This window comes from Triticum aestivum, chromosome 1D (genome assembly GCF_018294505.1).
Source record: "Triticum aestivum cultivar Chinese Spring chromosome 1D, IWGSC CS RefSeq v2.1, whole genome shotgun sequence".
Taxonomy (NCBI): domain Eukaryota; kingdom Viridiplantae; phylum Streptophyta; class Magnoliopsida; order Poales; family Poaceae; genus Triticum; species Triticum aestivum.
Genome location: NC_057796.1, coordinates 153,391,609 through 153,401,605, shown reverse-complemented (window position 1 = coordinate 153,401,605; position 9,997 = coordinate 153,391,609).

Below are 9,997 nucleotides of genomic sequence, written 5' to 3'. Positions count from 1 at the left end.
CAGGGGACAACATCTTGTGGGTCTTTCTGGTGGAAGGATATTTGTAAGGTGATTGATCATTTCAGGAGCACAACATGGGTCCAAGTTAACTCTGGAAATTCAGCTCCGTTTTGGTCTCACAAGTGGAAGATTGGTGACTCTGTGACTCTGTCGGCGTTCTGGGAACGGTGTTGCCCAAACTTGCCTGCCTGCGGCCCACGGCGTGGCTCTGCGAGTGGGCCCATACGGCCCATCTTCACCAACGAGCACTCAAGACCCTCGCGAGGGGCCAAGCCTCGTGAGACGGATGACACAAGACCTCCTCGGGAGCAGCCTCATCGGGCCGGCTCGCGAGGGGCGGAGAGATCAAGGCAAGGCATACCTCGTTAGGTTCTCATGACGAGAGTCATGACGATCGAGACCAGGCGGGCACCAGCGCGCAGTGTCCTTGTTTCCTCTTTGGTGCTAAGGAGGCAAGCGCAGGCGAGGAGTTCCCAGCCATCAGGCAAAGGTTTCCGCATCGGTGCAACGAGACCAAGACCAGCAGGACGGCAGGACGGAGGACACCGTGGAGCCCAAGACGGCGTCAGCACCAGAGCCTTTGGCAGGCGAAGACTACTTTTGTTAGGATAAGCTGTAGTAGTTGTCCCCTTTCAAATTGGCCATTGTGGCATCCCTTCCCGCTCAATATTTGGGAAGAGGACCAGGGCCTCTATAAATAGGACTAGCCACCACAGTAGGAGGCAACGAGTGCGGATCCTCACACCCTCAAGTTCACCACACACAAGAACACGTCTCCTCAGGAGGCTGTTCTTCCCCTTGTACCGTTCATCCCTAGCCCAAGAGGCAATCCACCACCACCACACTAGAGTAGGGTATTACACCACAACGGTGGCCCGAACCAGTATAAATCTTGTGTCCCTTGTGTTGCGTGTTCGTCGAGCTAGCCTAGAGATCCTGAAGTGTGTGAGGGTGTGATCTGTGAGGGAGAGATCTTCGCGCGCACCCCAAAGTTCGAACCTTGAGGGTTTTGCCGGAACCCGAGATCCGACAAGCTCCCTTGCAGTCAAGGTTCCCCCGGCTTTTTCCTATGTGAAAAATCCCTGGATATCAGTGTTTGAGGCTTTTCAATCTTAGGATATAAACCAGATGTTTCATCTTCCTCTCTCTGCGCATGCATATCAGGAATATCTGTCAGTTCAGAACATGATGGCTAATTGCAACAGAGATATGGGTGAAAATGATATTTGTTACTGGCAGGGGACTTGTAATGCTTTCAAGCCCAAGTCGTTTTATTCTTTCATGCACTCCACCATGTCTTTCAACCCTCTTCTTTTATGGATTTGGAGATCTTCCTGCACAATGAAATCAAGGTGTTTGCCTGGATGTTAATTATGGACAGGCTCAACACTAAGGATATGGTTGAAAGAAGACACAGGCACTTGGATGATGGAGTCAATTGTGCTTTGTGCCCTTTGTTGACACGTGAGACCAGGGATCATTTATTCTTCCAATGCAATTTTAGTGTGAGAGTTTGGAATTATCTCCAAATCTCCTAGCCACCTGGGGATGATATGGCCACCATTGTTATGCAGGCTAAGCAAGATTTTGCTAAACTTTTCTTTACTGAGGTTGTTTTTGTTGCTTGCTGGAACATTTGGATAATCAGAAATGCAAAGGTGTTTAGGCATGAAAGGCAGAGCTTTAATAAGTGGAGAAGTGCTTTCATCCATGATATCTCTCTCATGCAGCATAGAGTTAAGCATCATTTCAAAGAGGAGCTTTTAAGATGGATTTCCTTTTTGCCTCCTTGAGGTTTTGTACTCTAGTTTTCTCAGTGTTTTCTTTTCTTTATTACTTTTTTGATTACCCTTTGTAATCCCTATACATTGTAACTTTTTTATATGAATAAGTTTTGAAATGTTGTGGGGGGTTTACCCTACAGTCACCAGTCAAAAACATTATAAGCCCCTATCTTTCTATGTGTCCGGTTGAAACATTTTGCTCATGTGTATGTGGTGAGTGTTAGCAATCATAGAAGACTATATGATGGTTGAGTATGTGGAGCTCTTACTTAAACTCTATTGAATAAGTTGAGTTACAATTGCTTGGTGACTGAGAACATAGGTTGTTGAGTTTCAAGAGAATTCATTGTTTGAACCTTAACATGTAAATTGGTTGAGTGTTAGAAATCATAGAATACTATATGATGGTTGCGTATGTGGAGATCTTACTTAAACTCTGTTGAATAAGTTGAATTACAATTGCTTGGTGACTGAAAACATTGGTTGTTGAGTTTCAAGAGAATTCATTGTTTGAACCTTAACATGTGAGTTTGTTGCTACTTTAAACATGAGAAATTTTATAAGAAAGAGTTGTTGTTATGATGCTAGGAAAGTGATTGAAATTATCATGGATCAAACTTATATAGTTTGCTAGCATTCAAACTTCATAAATTATTTCTTTTATCATTTACCTACTCGAGGACGAGTAGAAATTAAGCTTGGGGATGTTGATACATCTCCAACGTATCTATAATTTATGAAGTATTCATGTTGTTTTATTATCATTTTCGGATGTTTTACAACCATTTTATAGCAACTTTATATCATTTTTTTGGACTAACCTATTGACCCAGTGCCAGTTGTTGTTTTTTGCTTGTTTTTTACATCGCAGGAAATCAATATCAAAAGGAGTCCAAACACCGCGAAACTTTTTGAGGATTTTTATGGACCAAAAGACTCCCGATGGGCCAGAGCAGCACATGGGGGTGCCCAGAGGGGGCACAACACACCAGGGCACGCCTGGGGGCCCAGGCGCATCGAGGTGGGTTGTGCCCACCTCGGTGGCCTCCCGCACCCCCTCTTTACCCTATAAATTCCCAAATATTCTGAAAACCCTCGGGGTTAAACTAGATCAGAAGTTCCACCGCCGCAAGGCTCTGTAGCCACCGAAAACCAATCTAGACCCCGTTTCGTCATCCTGCCGGAGGGGGGAATCATCTCCGGTGGCCATCTTCATCATCCCAGCGGCCACCACGATGAGGAGGGAGTAGTCCACACTCAGGGTTGAGGCTTTGTACCAGTAGCTATGTGTTTAATCTCTCTCTCTCTCTTGTGTTCTTGAGATGTCATGATCTTTATGTATCGCGGGCTTGATTAATATAGTCGAATCATATGGTGTTTTCCCCTCTCTATCTTGTTGTGATGAATCGAGTTTGTCCCTATGAGATTTCGTTGTTATCGGATTGAATACTTTTATAGATTTCAGAGCACTTGATATATGTCTTGCATATGAATACTCGTGGTGACAATGGGGTATCAAATTGATTCACTTGATATATGTTTTGGCACTCAACTTGCGGATTCCCGCGGTGACATTGGGGTAATCTATGCATAGGGGTTGATGCATGTTCTCGTCTTTTGTTTCTCTGGTAAAAATCTTGGGGCACTCTTTGAAGTTCTTTGTGTTGGATTGTGTATTATGAATCTAAAATTATTTGGTGTTATTTTAGTACGAACTCTTGGATAGATCGATCGGAAGGAATAGCTTCGAGGTGGTTTCGTACCCTACTAATGATTTCTTCTTATGTTCTCCGCTAGATAGGAACTTTCGAGTGATTCTTCATTGCACTTTGAGGGGTGGTTATATGATCCAATTATATTAGCACTGTTGAGAGATGCACTAGGACCCTAGGCCTCATTTTCAAGCATTGCAATACCTTTTTGTGCCCGTTTACTATTTGCTACCTTGCTGTTTTTATTTATTCAGATTATAAAAATATATTTCTACCATCGATATTACACTTTTATCACCATCTCTTCGCCGAACTAGTGCACATATACAAATTTCCATTGTATTGGGTGTGTTGGGGACACAAGAGATTTCTTGTATTTGATTGCAGGGTCATTTGAGAGAGACCATCTTCATCCTACGCCTCCCACGGATTGATTAACCTTAGGTCATCCACTTGAGGGAAAATTGCTACTGTCCTACAAAACTCTGTGCTTGGAGGCCCAACACGTGTCTACAAGGATAAAGTTGTGTAGTAGACATCAACCTCCCCCTTGCCGAACCACAAAGGGGCTCATGGCCCCATAGGTGATTGTGCTCTCCCACGACAGAGGGGATACCATCCGGGGTATCCCCAAGCCTAGACGTGTGGGTCTTCCTTGAATATTACCTTGGGGTGCCTTGGTCATCCCCAAGCTTAGGGTCTTGGTGCTACTTATTCCATCAATCATTGTGATCTCACCCAAAACATGAAAACGTGAGCACACAAAACTCAACAGAAACTTCGTGAGATCTGTTAGTATAATCGGTAAACCATAAACTTAGGTACTGTTGTAAACCCATTCATAATTATTCTTGTATAATAGCTACTGTACTCTAACTTCTCCATGACTTATACCTCCAGATATAATCCATAACATCATAAAATAAGCACACTATGCAATAAAAAATAGAACTTGTCTAAAACAGAACAATCTGTAATGATCTGAACAAAAATTATACTTATGTACCTGAAAAAAATCTAAAAAATTATGAAAACGCAAAAAAATCGTATCTTAATACTTTGACAAAAAATCAGAATTTTATCATGTCCTGTAAAAAATGAAAATTCTAGCACTAGGCAGAAAAGTTTGTGTTTTTGCACAGAATCAATTCAACTATCATCCAAATCATTCCAAAGGCTTTACTTGGCACAAACACTAACTAAAAGATTAAAACACAATCATTACAGTAGGAATAATCATGTCATCACGCGAAAACATAAATAAAAAGCAAATTTTAAGATAATATTGGGTTGCCTCCCCACAAGCGCTATCGTTTTATGCCCGTAGCTAGGCATAATGCATAATTTCAAGTATTATTATATCCATAAGGGAGATCATTCATGTTCATCTCATACTCCCTTCTCTCATCAGCAAGTTTTCTAATAGGCAAGCAAAAATAATTGAAAGGGCTAACATTGATTGGATCTGAATCCGTGAGATCAAGTTTGAGAGGAGGAGGTTCCTCCTTTAGCCCCTCATAAGTGATAGTTATCTCTTCATTATATAAGTTTCTACGAAGGTATTCTCGTAGCTTTTCCTTAAGTACACAACCTAGCCCCAAATTTCCTATAGAGAAATTATCATTATTTTCAGAAACTTTTTCAATCAGATCATGTTGGAGAAACATTTTCCTAAGATTCTCATTATAAGAAGTATACTACGTAAATTTTAGTCTTCTCATCTCATCTTGATCATAAAGGATTTATTCTATAGGTGGGCATTCACTACTTATTCGGTAGTAAGCAACTATCTCTATTGCCTCTTTCATTAAGTGATCAGATTCATGAACTACAAATATTGTAGCCAAACGTTTAACTAAATGATCATCAATATTGGAGAATACTAGTAACACTCTTTGTATAGCAGGATGCATATGTACAAATTGTCTTTCAAGTTCTACTATGAGTAATGATATGGCATCCGCAAAACTAGTGGCTCTAGTGAGAATAGATCGTGCTATCATAGGTAAAGAACAAGCACAAGTAAACAAATCTTGAATAATACTACTCCAAATAATATCACCACTACCTAATTGGAGTCTCTTTGTATGCATGATAGTGGTTTCATCTTTACTACTAGGATCATCATCAGCAAGATTATAAAATACTTCTTTATGAACTTTATCATTAGCAACCTCATCAAAACTTCTTTTAGGGTTTTCATCTCTTACAAGTTTTAGTAACACGGCTTGATGATCATCAGGTTCCGTACTAGTGGCAGGAGCAACATTAACTTTCTCTTGAGACAATGGCAATTCAAGCAAGCAGGCAAAATAAAATACTTTTTATTTTTATATTTTTGTGAAACTTATAAAGGCAAATAGAAAGTAGAACAAGTAAATGGTAATGTGTATTAAGGATCTTTGAGTTGTTTGATGATATCTCCATGGCAACGGCGCCAGAAATTCTCCCTGCTACTTGTGAGGTGCGTTGGGATTTTCCCCGAAGAGGAAGGGTGAAGCAATATAGTAGCATATAGTATTTACTTCAGTAGAGAACCAAGGTTATCGAACCAATAGGAGATCCAAGAAAACAACCATCGAGAGTACCTACACACACAAGAACAAATACTCGCACCCAACACGGGCAAGAGGGTTGTCAACCCCCTTGTACTTGTTAATTCCAATGATCAAATCTGATAGTAGGTGATAGATAAATTGCAAAGTAAAATAGAAGTAAATAAATTTCAGCAAGGTATTTTTGGTTTTTGTACTGTGATTAAAATAGACCTGGGGGACATTGCTTTCAATAGAGGCATCTCTCTCATAAAAATAGCATACGGTGGGTAAAAAAATTACTGTTGGACAATGATACGTCTCCAACGTATCTATAATTTTTTGCTTGTTCCATGCTGTTATATTATCATTCTTGGATGTTTTACAATCATTTCATAGCAAATTTATATCATTTGTTGGAACTAACCTATTGACATAGTGCCCAGTGCCAGTTGCTGTCTTTTCCTTGTTTTGACATCGCAGAATAGAAGTACCAAACGGAGTCCAAACGCAGTGAAACTTTTTGGAGAATTTTATGGACCAGAAGGAACAACTTGGGCCAAAGAAGTACCTGGGGGGTGCCCCGAGGGGGGCACAACCCACTAGGGCGCGCCCTGTTGGGTTCTGCCCACCTCGGTGGTGTAATGCCCATGATGCGGCTATATCTCCCACGTGTCGAGGCACGACTTAGAGGCATAACCGCATTGTGGTTTTGTCGCAAGAAGGGTCATCTTCACACAATCCCATGTAATGAACAAGAATGGGATAACGAGAGTTGGCTTACAATCGCCACTTCACACAATACATAAATTAATTCATACATCATCCAAAATCCACACATAGACCGACTACGGTCAAATCCAAATGAAATATAAGATAACCCCAAATGCTAGGTCCCCGATCGTCCCAACTGGGCTCCACTACTGATCATCAGGAAACGAAACATAGTAACGACCACGTTCCTCGTCGAACTCCCACTTGAGCTCGGTTGCGTCATCTGCACTGGTATCGTCGGCACCTGCAACTATTTTGGTAGAATCTGTGAGTCACGAGAACTCAACAATCTCACACCCGCGAGATCAAGACTACTTAAGCTTATAGGAAAGGATGGTGTAATGAGGTGGAGCTGTAGCAGGCACTAAGCATATATAGTGGCTAACATACGTAGAAGAGAACGAGAAGAGAAGCAACGCAACGGTCGCGAAGCTAGAAATGATCAAGAAGTGATCCTGAAACTACTTACGTTCATGCATAAGTCAAACCGTGTTCACTTCCCGGACTCCGCCGAAAAGAGACCATCACGGCTACACACACGGTTGATATATTTTAATTAAGTCAAGTGTCAAGTTCTCTACAACCAGACATTAACAAATTCCCATCTGCCTCATAACCGCGGGCACGGCTTTCGAAAGATAATACCCTGCAGGGGTGTCCCAACTTAGCCCATTATAAGCTCTCACGGTCAACGAAGGATAAACCTTCTCCCGGGAAGACCCGATCAGTCTCGGAATCCCGGTTTACAAGACATTTCGACAATGGTAAAGCAAGACCAGCAAAGCCGCCCGATGTGCCGACAAATCCTGATAGGAGCTGCACATATCTCGTTCTCACGGCACAACGGATGAGACATCCTACGAGTAAAACCAGGCCTCAAGTTTCCCCGAGGTGGCCCCGCAGTCTACTTGGTTCGGACCAACACTCGAAGGAGCACTGGCCCCGGGGGGGTTAAAATAAAGATGACCCTTGGGCTTGCAAAACCCAAGGGAAAAAGGCTTAGGTAGGCAAATGGTAAAACCAAGGTTGGGCCTTGCTGGAGGAGTTTTATTCAAGGCGAACTGTCAAGCGGGTCCCATAAATCACCCAACCGCGTAAGGAACGCAAACTCAAGGAACATAATACCGGTATGACGGAAACTAGGGAGGCAAGAGTGGAACAAAACACCAGGCATAAGGCCGAGCCTTCCTCCCTTTACCAAATATATAGATGCATTAATTAAATCAGAGATATTGTGATATGCCAAAATATGCATGTTCCAACATGGAACCAACTTCAACTTCACCTGCAACTAGCAACGCTATAAGAAGGGCTGAGCAAAAGCGGTAACTTAGCCAAACAACGGTTTGCTAGGAAAAGGATGGTTAGAGGCTGGACATGGCAATATGGGAGGCATGATATAGCAAGTGGTAGGTAGCGCAGCATGGCAAAAGAACGAACAACTATCAAAGCAAAGATAGAAGTGATTTCGAGGGTATGGTCATCTTGCCCACATGGTTCTCAGAGTTGTCGAAAGCTTGATCCTCGTAAGCGTACTCAACAGGTTCCTCATTCATGAACTCGTCTCCCGGCTCCACCCACAGCAAGAACACAAGCAATGGAACCACAATCAATCACGGGAAATGCACAAGCAACATGATGCAATACATGCATGATATGCGATGCGTATGCGTGCTCCGGAAGAAAAAAGGATGAACAAGGCAGTAACTTGGCAAACCAAGTATGCCACTGGAAAGATGAGATGATTTTGGTCGAAATCGATATAAAGATCATCGGAAACGGATGCACGGTTTGCAAATGGCAAGCAAAACAAGAATGACACGATTCTGCGATTAACAGCAAGATAGCACTTAGAATACATCAAGTAACTATGCTACAGCACCCTAACATAGCAACAAAGCACATGGCAGTAATCTACAGGAGATGCTTGACAAAAGAAGAACACTGAGCTACGGCTAGATCGCACCATAACAGGCTCAAACAAGCATGGCAAAAATGCAAAAGATATCAGGTTCACAGACTTGGTGAAAATACTGAACATGGCTGAAACAGCATCAGGTAGCAATGTTCAGAGCAAGAAATAAACATGCTACAGGAACTTAACATAGCAAAACAAGGCATGGCATGAATCTACTAAATACATAGAACAAAAATCCCTTACTGACCATGAGCTAAAAAGGACCAGAAGATATGATGGCACCCATGTAAACATAGCAAGTTTCTTTAACAGGTTTCAGACTTAGCAGAAAACAGATCATGGCAGTAACAGTAATATGAAGCATCTTGGTGAGCTTGATTCACTCATCACAAAGCAATGCATGACAAAACAAGCATACCTACAGCAAGATGGCATGTTTATGAAGCTATCCAGGGAAAGAGCAAGTTCATAGCATGAATGGATCAACTACAACAACCTTGGCAAAATTGACTAACATGTTAACATTCTGCCAGAAATATTTTATAGCAAAAGTAGAGCAAGATTAAGACATGCTAGGCCACTCCATAATTGCAAACCGGGGCATGGATGGATAGAGCACAACTATATCTACAAAACATCCTTACTGAACATACTCAAAATAAGCATGGATCTCTCTGTAGACACATGGATACATGGCAACAAAACAACAGCAGTCACAGACTTGGCAAAATCTGAAGTCCCTGAAAACAGAAACATCATGAAGCCTAGTTTGCATGCTTGTGCTAGTCACAACATAGATCACAAAAATACATGGCATACACCTCTGTGAAGATGGCATGTCATAGATCAAAATACCTGTAGAGCTCATGCCCACAAGATGCACACATCAAATGCAACAAAAATAACAAAACATCAAGTTCTGATAAGTAACAGCAGTAAACAACATATAGCACTCTTGCACCAGAGATTTGGGCATCAAGATGGACTCAAACAAGCATGGCACAATTTAACAAAATGAAGAGCATCTCGAGACGAACATTTTGATATATCATGCACGCAAAACGGAGCAGTATGCAAGGAGATATGATGCGATGAACAGAGAAATATATTGTGAAAACTTCGGGACTTGGAAGATATTTCGGGGTCAACCTCTCTTTGGATATGGCACGCGAACCAAGGCGGCAGCGGATCTCGCCGGATTTCTTGCCGGAGAGGGAGGAGGCACCGGCGGATGCGTCAGGCGGACGGGGCGGCGGGGTCGGCGAAGGGCGCCGG